We start from the raw sequence: 10,149 nt of genomic DNA, 5'->3' as shown, positions 1-10,149 counted from the left end.
AAGCTGCCCTGGGCATAGCATATAAACCTAACTAACACAAAGTAGCTAGTTAGAAAAAGTTCTGTGTTGCTAGGCAACAGCTATCACTTCCAGCAGAGCCCTTTAAGAGATTATTCTTGTGCACTAACTTTCAGGTTGCAGGACTATGTGTGTCGGTGGAGCTAAAAAAAATCATTAGATGAACAAAAAAATTGTTAATCTGTTGTCGCGTATTACTGTAAACTAATAAATGATGCTTGTGGAACTGTTGTATAAAAGCAATATCACAGTCGAGATCGTGCTGTTGCACTGTATGGCTGTCATCATCTTCGGCATTACAGCCTGTGAATCACAGCCGTGATGGTATACAGTACCACAGCACTTCCTGTCATTTGATATTGCTTAAACATGCAAACAAGACTATTAAAATCTCAGTCAAAGAGGCAGCAAGTAAGACAGAGTTTAAGGGTTACATTGAAGAAATATATATACATATAAATATAAATATAAATATATATATATATATAGAGAGAGAGAGACTTCAAGAATAAAGTCATAATATTATGAGAAAAATGTTATAAAATTACGACAAGTAGTAGTTTTACAAGAAAAAAGTGGGAATTTACCAGAATAAATTTGTAATATTACCAAAATAAAGTCGCAATTTTATGAAAATAAAGTTACATTTTTACAGAAATAAACTTATTGCCAGCAAATTATAAAACAGGCAAGAGCACAAACAGCCTTCTTGGCAACCACTGTCCCTGAGGTCATGCCGTGCCACATATAGTCAACAGGTAACCTGTTCTCCTCTCTTTTATAGTTTGCTGGCTATATGTTTATTTCTGTAATATAATATCCCTTTCTCATAAAAATACAACTTAATCTCGTTAAATTCAGATTGTTTTCTTGTAAAATTACAATTTTTTTCTTGTAAAATTACAATTTTTTTTCTTGTAAAATTACAACTTTATTCTAGTTATGTTATGACGTGATTCTCAAAAAATGAAGACTTATTTTCTTGTAAAACTGGTTGAAAAGTTGATTCTTGTAATATTATGACTTTTTTTTCTCATAATATTATGACTTTATTCTCAAAATTACAAGTTTATCCTAGTAATAGTCTGACTTTTATTCTTGAAATCTAACTTTAAGTTTTTTTAAACATTGCCCTAAACCTCCATCGTAAAACAAGAACAGCAGTCCCCAAAGCAGAAGCCTCTCTCCTCTGTTGCTGGAACACACGCTTTTAAGCAGCTCCTTCTCATGTGCACCTTGTTAGGCCATACAGCACACGTGGGCAGAGCTGCAGGAGAGAAAAGGGACAACATCACAGAGCACATAAAGCTTAACAGGTCATACCAGAAAAACTAATACTGTAGATGCAACATTAAGTGAGTTAAGTTTGCAGTAGTGCTTGAAGAGTGAGAACACTAGCATCTAAACTGACAGAAATGACTCTTGCAGTTAAGTTAAGCTGCTGAATATATATCAGCTGACCAACCAATTAGTTAACCTGCAAACTGATATCAGTAGTGCATTTCCTGGGTGAATGTCTGGTCACTCATGTTTTATTGGTTGTTTGGTGTGTGTTTTTGTGAATTTCTGGCTACCATCTTTGTTTGGATTAGGAAAACTGGTGATCACTGGTTAGAAATATTCTTTTTTGTTGTGCAAGAAACAGAATATTTTTCGAGTCTTTGAAGACTTTGAAAGTATGCTCAGAACAGCAGTTGTCAGTGAAGTTTATTTGGGCTCAAAACATGCCAGATAAAAGACACTCACCTACAGATACTGACTAAACAAGACTTACTTTATTCAGTTAGTATCCATCTAGTTCAAACACAGAAAGGAGACAGCGTGTTATTCTCTTTGAATCCCTTTATAGTTTCTTCTGCACTTCTCCCTCATGTTGTTACTGTATTATTCATTTTGTGAGGGGTAGTGCTTCTATCCTCTTTCAGGGTGAGAACGTGCTCACCTCTTGCAGCACGCACTTCTATTACTTTAGGCAATTCAAATTAAACTTCGAACATAGTTCCCACAATGTGACCTCCTCCACTGTGGTTAACAGCTGTAGGCTGCAGTGGCTCAGCTCTTTTGTTCTCTGACTATATCCTGGATGAAAAGCACCCTCTCATTCTAGATGGATCAGTTGAAGGTGAAGTTATCCTTCCCGCTGTACTCATTCATCAAAAATAGGCTGTGTTGACATGAAAAGAGTAATTGACAGGCTTTTAGGTGGAGTGTCCGTGTCCCTCAGTGACACTCAGGGCCTCTGAAGAGCTCTACTGCCCTGCTCCACCTGCAAAGTGCTTACAGTGTGTCCTCAGTATGCCCTCACTTGTCAGGTTTTTCGAGAATTGCCCCGGTGTTTTGGTTTTTTTTGCAAGGGCGCGAAAGACAGTTTAATTTTGGAGTCACATTTAAACTGAAATAGTACTCACTTGGAAATATGATTACATTTTCTGGGAATCATGTTTCTATATTGGTGCATGAAAGCACATTTAGTTCAACATTTTACTTAAAATTTGGCTGCAAGGAAAAGAATTGACACACATCTGTGGGTCTATAGATGACCTGGCTGTCCTCTTTATCTTGTTATGGTCCTGAATTATAGAGGAAATCACATAATACATTTGGCAATATTACAAAGCAGATTCTTGCTTACCTATATTCAAAGAAAATGTGAGAAAAAGTGAGTGGTTTAAAGTAAACAACTACTCAAATAACACCAGCTGAATGTCTTATTTTTGCTGACATCCAGTGGTTAAACTTTCCAGATCATTTCAAAGGATTAATGGCTTGAAATAGGTTCAGAGGATGCCACATTCTTGCTGCCACTAAGGCTACATCCACATTACAGGGCTTAATGCTCAATTCAGATTATTTCCCCAGATCCGATCTGTCTGCCAAGACTGTTCACATTCATGCAGTGACCCAAATCTGACATCAGTATGAATATACCTCTGCCCTTAAATGCCTCACATGCAACCAATAACATCATGTTTGAAAAACAAAAATTAATAGCATAACAATGCAAGCTTCATCTCAGAAATGGACTCAGTGGGAAGGTGCGATGACAAAATCCTGCGCAAAAATTAGCCTTGATGTGGAGGGCTTCATGAAGGACCCATTCTTTCAAACTGTGGGATATCTAGGTCCAATATTTATTTTAGTGCCTTACCAAAACACTGTCATGGCATATAGGCAAGCTGCTCGCAGTTGGGGCTGGTGTGCACAGGGCTAGCAAGTGGGGCAGCGTACTGCAAGAGTGGTACAACCTTGGCAGCCTTCTGTAATAATGATGAGATAAAACTGTGGATGTTTGGGAAAGTCGCATGTGATTTCCAATAATCTCACAGTGGTCGTGTGGTCAGTGATCAGTTATGTATCAGATTTAGTACGCATATAAAAGTGGCCCAGATCTAATTGAAATACACTAGATTTTTGTTTCTGCAGGACTCTGAATAAAATCAGATCTGTGTCACATGAGAACAAAAAGTCAGATTTGCTTGTAACCACAAAGCCTAGATCTCAGACAAGAATCTTGCAATTACTTCAAAATTTGAATCCAGTGAGAAATTAACTTATCAAGCTGTTTGTAGACTTTGGTCCCATTATCCAAGCAGGGCACGCGTTTGAGGGTCAATCCTGTGATAATTTCTACCCATAAAGAGGTCTGTTGTTGCAGATCACAGCCAGGTGTACAAGTATTACAGCCTGCTCAAAGTTGATAATGTCCTATAGGGCTTTGTCCGTGTGTCTCACAGTCAAGGCCAATAAAATCTTTAGATTAAGGGTGACATCATCCACAAAATACAGTGAATGAGTCAAAAATATATTAATGGAGAATGTATTTGATACCTCACAGTTTGATTGTAAAAATATAACAACTTAAATTTGCAGAGTTTCATAAATGTTTCTTTTGTGGCCAACTGAGCAGAGAGATTTTTCACAGATCTTTGCAGGTCTAAACACCTAAATCGGCTTTCTGAATGCAGAAACACAACCTTGAACATGCTCTTAAGAAAAACATCACTTTTCTGCACTCTTAACTCCTCTGATATATCACCTTGCGCAACCTTCTTTCCAACCTGCCCCACTTGTGTGTGTGTGTGTGTGTGTGTGTGTGTGTGTGTGTGTGTGTGTGTGTGTGTGTGTGTGTGTGTGTGTGCGCGCTCACGTAAGTGTGTCTGTGTGTGCAGCTCCTAAGCAAACCACTGAGTGGCAGTGTTGCCCCACAGACCAACATCACACTGCTACTGTAGATTCAGATAAGACCCACCGGCACTTTGAAACCGCTGATCTGCATCTTCATTTGCATTCACTCTGTGTCGACTGAGGGAATGTGTGCTGATTCAACATGATGCTGTGATAATTGATATTGTTATCATGTAGCTATCTGGGTGATCGCTGATGATCTCGGACACATTTAATGCTTTGCAGGGGAGGAGATAAGAGCTGGGATAGTGCACAGGTGTGTGTATGGGTGTGTGTGTGCAGGATGAATAAGATGTGATCTGCAGTTAATGCTTTGCAGGGTTGATGGGATGATATGTTTGCATACTATATGTGAAAATTTTGTGTGTGTGTGTGTGTGTGTGAGAGAGAAAGAGAGAGAGAGAGAGAGAGAGAGAACTGCTTGAGTGGATTGCCTGCTGGCAGCTTCATTACTGCCTCTTTAAGTAAGACTATAAAGTGTTTTTTCGCTGACCCAAAACAGATGTAATTTCTCTCTCACTTGCTCCCACTCTGCCCTCCCTTCTGTCTTTAATACACACACAAACACATGCATGCATGCACACACACACACACACGCACACGTCTCCTGAGACGCCTTCATAGCAGATGAAGGTTTTTATAATTAGTGGAAAACCCACACAGTGCAGAGAATTGACTGCATTTTCACATAAAACCCAATTCGGTTTTTAATCATTTTTTGACAAAGCTTTGATTCATCTGTTTGTTTACTTTCAGTAACAAAGAAAAGATGGTGAAGACACAGGAGTGCTAAAACAAGCTATAATAATCTATAGAATCCGGATAATCTGATGGAGTTTATGCATCTATTGTTCATCCTCAATACCTACAATTACTCTATATTTGGTTTTCAAGTTTTTATGCTCTTTAATGTCTTTTACTCTCTACAATATTAAGAGTCCCCCCACTCTTTCCCTCTCTCTTTGTGCTGTTGCTTTTGTGTCCGCTCCTCTCTGTGAGTCAGGTTAAATGGCTTTCTATTCAGGATTGAGAAATGTCATCACTTTGTATGTGTGTGTGTGCAAGAAAAGAGTTTATGAGAAACGACATTGTAAAGGGTCACCTCACCCAAATCACAGAAAAGATTTAAAAAAAATATTCCCAATTTTAACATAAAGGTATCTAGCCATGAATTTTACATTTATTTATATGAATTTGTTTTTTCTTTTTCTTTTTTTATGATTTGGATTTTTCCATCTCCTTTGTGTTGGAATTGTAACAATGGCCCTACCTACTGTAACATCAACCACTGGTTTGTAGAACACGTTTTGAAGCCTTGACTTGACACTATCAGGAGCTAGCCTGTCTCTCAAAGCAGCCGCATCTTTAATTATGTGTAACTTTTTAGTAGAATGTAAATGGGTGAGTTGTATAAAAATTCACCACTGTACAAATGACGCAAATGTGGAAATTAGCTATTGAGATCGACACGTTTTTTTTTTTTTTTTGGTACCAGGCTGTAAATATGTTTATCATATCTTAACTCAATAAATTTCACACACACACACACACACACACACACACACACACACACACAAAGTGATAATGTCACAGATTAACTCTCACTTCTTCCATCTGCCTCGTCTTCCTCCTTCTCTCCTTCTTGTCCTCCTTTTGCTGCTGTCATTTAGTTTTTCACCTGCGGTAACATCGCTCTCTCTTTATCTTTACCCCCCTCCTTCAGCCTCCTCCCTTGGCTTCCATATTGATTTACTCAGTATCCCGTGGTCACATTCTTGTGGTGAAGGTTTCCGGCTGAAAACTGATGACATTTACCTCCCAGTCACCACATGGCTCATTTAAGCCCCACAAAACAGCGCACTAGCTTATACAGTGCATGCCGCTGCTGTGAAAGTTAAAGGATGATTGCAGACATTTTGAACGTTGGATGGTGTAATGAGCTACTCTGCTATATCTGAGAAGCATAATTCAAAGGCCTGAGTGCTTTTGATAACTGTATAAACACAACTATGAACATGATGTTTGATATTCGTTCCCAAACTTTCTCTTTGTTCTCTGTAGACCGAATCACTGACGTTATGCCAACACAACCGGGTAGACAATTGTAGACAATTGTTTTGATATGTGAAACTTCTCTCCGTTGTCATTTTCAGCAGTAATGTTTTGAGGTACAGAGGTAAAAACCGTGGTCAGACCTATCTGACATTTCAGCTGTGCCTCTTTTATATACTGTGTGGCTTTGCTCACATGTTTGATAAACCAAATCTAAAGGCACAGAATCTAAGCAGTGTGTTGATGTGGATAGCTTCCACAGCAAAATATTTCTGCCAACTGAAAAATCAATATATTTCTAGCTATAAGTGTATTCTTTATATGGAATATTTGCACTGCTTTACCTTACACGTTAACCAATTGAGGCAGTGGTAGACCAGCAACTCGGAAATAAGTTGGTTTTTTTTCTTCAACACAGTCTGATGGCTTTGAGAAAACAGCTTTCGTGTCCTTTCAGAGACGGCTGTCTGGCGTCAAGCTAAAATGCTGAAAATATTCAAAATATAGCTTACGCCTAAACTGATTTTTTATTAGGTGGGTCTTTTCTTTCAGTGGCAAAAAACGTGTCATTTGAGACAGCATTTATTTTAGCGCTGTTCAGTTTTCTGTACGTGAAACAGAGATTTATAACAGGAAGTTCTTGTAAATAGACATTGATATTCAGTCTATTTTCACGCCAACTCTACTTTGCCATTCTTCCATTGGTCCTTGTTACCATGGAGATGTCTTGGATCCAAGGTGGGCTTTACTTGAAGGAAAAGAGTGTGACAATGAAAGGTAATGAGAGACTGTTTTGTAAGGTCAAATAAGTAGAGCCCCTGTACACACACCCACAGTCATGTTTTCATCCCATTCGGATGAGATTAAATTGCCTTATTCATTTCATTGATACCCTTACCATGACTTGCCTAACGCGACTACCCTGTGAAAAGATAGAGGTCCGCACACCGGGAGCTCCCCTTAAAGGACGTCATTCTGCGAAATAAGTGAAGTTTTGAGCCAGACGCTCTTCCTCAGACTTATACGTTTTCTAATGAGTCGCCATCTTAAATACATGTCAACAATCACGTAACTCAAAAAACAGCTGAGGTCATTCAATCTCGGGTGAGGTAGTAACCGAGTACCCTAACATTAAACTAACCGTACCCTAACTTTATGTATCATCCCATAGAGATCACGCTGTAGGGTCACAACGAAGCCCCTTCTTTACACGGAGGGTAGAGAGCCCCTGAATCTCATTATTTTCCCATTTTGCAGATATTTATAACTGCTGTTCTTCTTTGAAAAGCCACTAATTGCTAACAGCTGTTTTTTAAATATCCCACAATGTGGTCACCAACATAATATGTGATCAAAAGGTCAAACGTCCAACCCAAGGTCATGTCTTTCAGGCTTTACATTTTACCTAGTTTTGGCACTGTTGCTACCTTTGGTCCCAGCTCAGAGGCGAGACGACTCTATCCCCCTTTTCCATGATTGGTCGTTATAAACAAAACGGCAAGGGGACATAATTTATATTCCCACTTTGAACAGGCAGTGTAAATGCAGCTTTTAATCCAGATCTTTAGCCTAAAATTTAATGATTTAGGAAGACAAACAGAAAGAGAAGTCTCCACAATGTGACTGTGACAACAACTTTGTCCTTACAGTACACGTGTAAACACATACACACACACACACACTCACACACAAAACAAAAAAACATATCTGAGGGCAGGGTAGAAACACCTGTGGAGAGGAAAGTGGGGACCCAAAGGCAGCACCCTGCTTTCACCCAGTGGTGCTGGAAGGAAGGAACCCAAATTTACCAACATGGGTGGGAGGCATCACACACACAGCACATGCACATAGACACACACACACACACACACACACACACACACACACACACACACACACACACACACACACGACGCAGGTGTGCAACGATTGGGAGGGGCACACCACAGCGGGACCACCGTCTGTGAGGCTTAGAGGGATGATAGTCATGCATGTGAAATTACAAGCAGGGTTCTTCTCTCTTTCCTCATGTCGTCCTGAAAATACATTTCATTGGCTTAGATTATAATAAACAATAAAAAATCAAATATCTATGATTAGGAATCAGTGTGTATTCACATAATTTAAGGATTTGAGTCAATTGTGCAGCTTTCTTGCCATGATAGAAACAAAACATTATGCAATACATGATGCAAGAGCTCGAGCCAGAACAATCAATTCACTCGTGACTCTATTATAAACTTCAAATGCCACTCAGACGCCTGTTTGCAGACTGTAATTGTATTCAGTCTAATAAAAATAACTTAATGTTCTCTTCCTGGTGAAAAGATTAATTCATTTTATTCCTCATGTTAATTGACTTGAGAGCTTATATAAACACTTTATTATATCATTGCCTGCTGATGCTGAAGTCAGTGTGAAATTGCATTACCATTCTCTCATTTTTTCCCCCTTCTTTCCGTTTAGTCACTCGCTCCCGCCACTGTAGACTTACGACTGGCTCTCCGGCTGAGGGAGTTAATGTGTTCGAGAGCCAGCTGTCCCTCAAATAACACACTCAATAATTCATATTGCACAAGCACACACATGCTGATCTGTGTGTGTGAGTGTGTGAGTGTGTGAGTGTGTGTGTGTGTGTGTGTTAAGATGCAGGTCACTTCAACACTTTTTGTGTAAACTCGGCAAAGGAAGTTAAAGGAAGTGCTGACCAGTCTTGGACGCAGAATTGTTGCTTGCTAAGGAGGCAATAAAACAATGTATGTGTGTGTGTATCTGTAAGAGATAGAGTCACAGTAGGTGTGTGTGTGGGTGCGTGAGGAAAGCAATAGAAGGGAGGCTATGTCCTCTTTACTAATGGAAATCAGATCTCTCATGTGTTGAGCCAGCAGAAGTAGAGAGGTAGATCCATCATGTCAGACTGGGGTCAAAAACGCAGGCCGACCTTCACTCACACACTCCAAGTAGTTTCCCCAAAATGCTCAGATTGGCCACCTCTTTAATTTACAAATGGAAACGAATGCAGGGATTAGATATCAGTTTGACAGACAAGAGAATGGGTGGAAGCGCTTAATATGTCTAGATTTGCAAACTTGTGTTTTGTGGGCCAGCTGCAGTGTCTTGCTTGGGCATGTTGTCTTAAAAATTGTTTATTGCTCCCACTGCTCAACAGCTCATCTGTTTTTTTTTCTTTGCTTTTTTTAGCTGCTTTGGGTCAAGCCGATGCCCAAGTCTCATTGAAGCAAGTCTGGAATCAAGCCCAAGGTATGACAAACGTCTTCATAAGCAAGTTGCAAGTCAACTGCAAGTCTTGAATATCTCTGAATGCTGATCATTAAAATGTCACACCATAGGGACATTTTGTCCTTTCAGAGGTGTGTTAACACTTTATTTAAGTTATTTATAGTAAATATACTGTCAAATGTGAATAATTAAGCAATATTACACGAGAGCACCTCCGTCTTGTGTTATCACGGTCGTGCCAACAATGACGGTCAACCTCACTCTCAAGCGTAATTTTGCGATTCTACAACAGTCACCAGCAAAAAAAATTAGATAAAATCAAAATGTAATTATATTGTGGGGAGGGTCACTGTCAAAATAAAACACTTTTTCTAGTGTTGTCTCCAGACAATGAGTCACGTCAATAGACCCCTTTGACATCTAGTGTAAGAATTTGGGTGGAGTAGCACACTAAAAACTGACTCACCGGCTGGTCTTTTACCACATCCTAACACACACACACACACACACACACACACACACACACACACACACACACACACACACACACACACACACCAGGCTGGAGTTCATCGTCTTCTCTTTCTGCTCTGCTGCTTTAACAGGCAGCAACTACCCCACCCACCCTCCACCCCCACCCCTCCCTCTTTCCTC

The sequence above is a fragment of the Plectropomus leopardus genome, chromosome 17, assembly GCF_026936395.1.
Source record: "Plectropomus leopardus strain MGB_pleo_1.0 chromosome 17, ASM2693639v1, whole genome shotgun sequence".
Taxonomy (NCBI): domain Eukaryota; kingdom Metazoa; phylum Chordata; class Actinopteri; order Perciformes; family Serranidae; genus Plectropomus; species Plectropomus leopardus.
Note: the sequence above shows the minus strand (reverse complement) of the source record.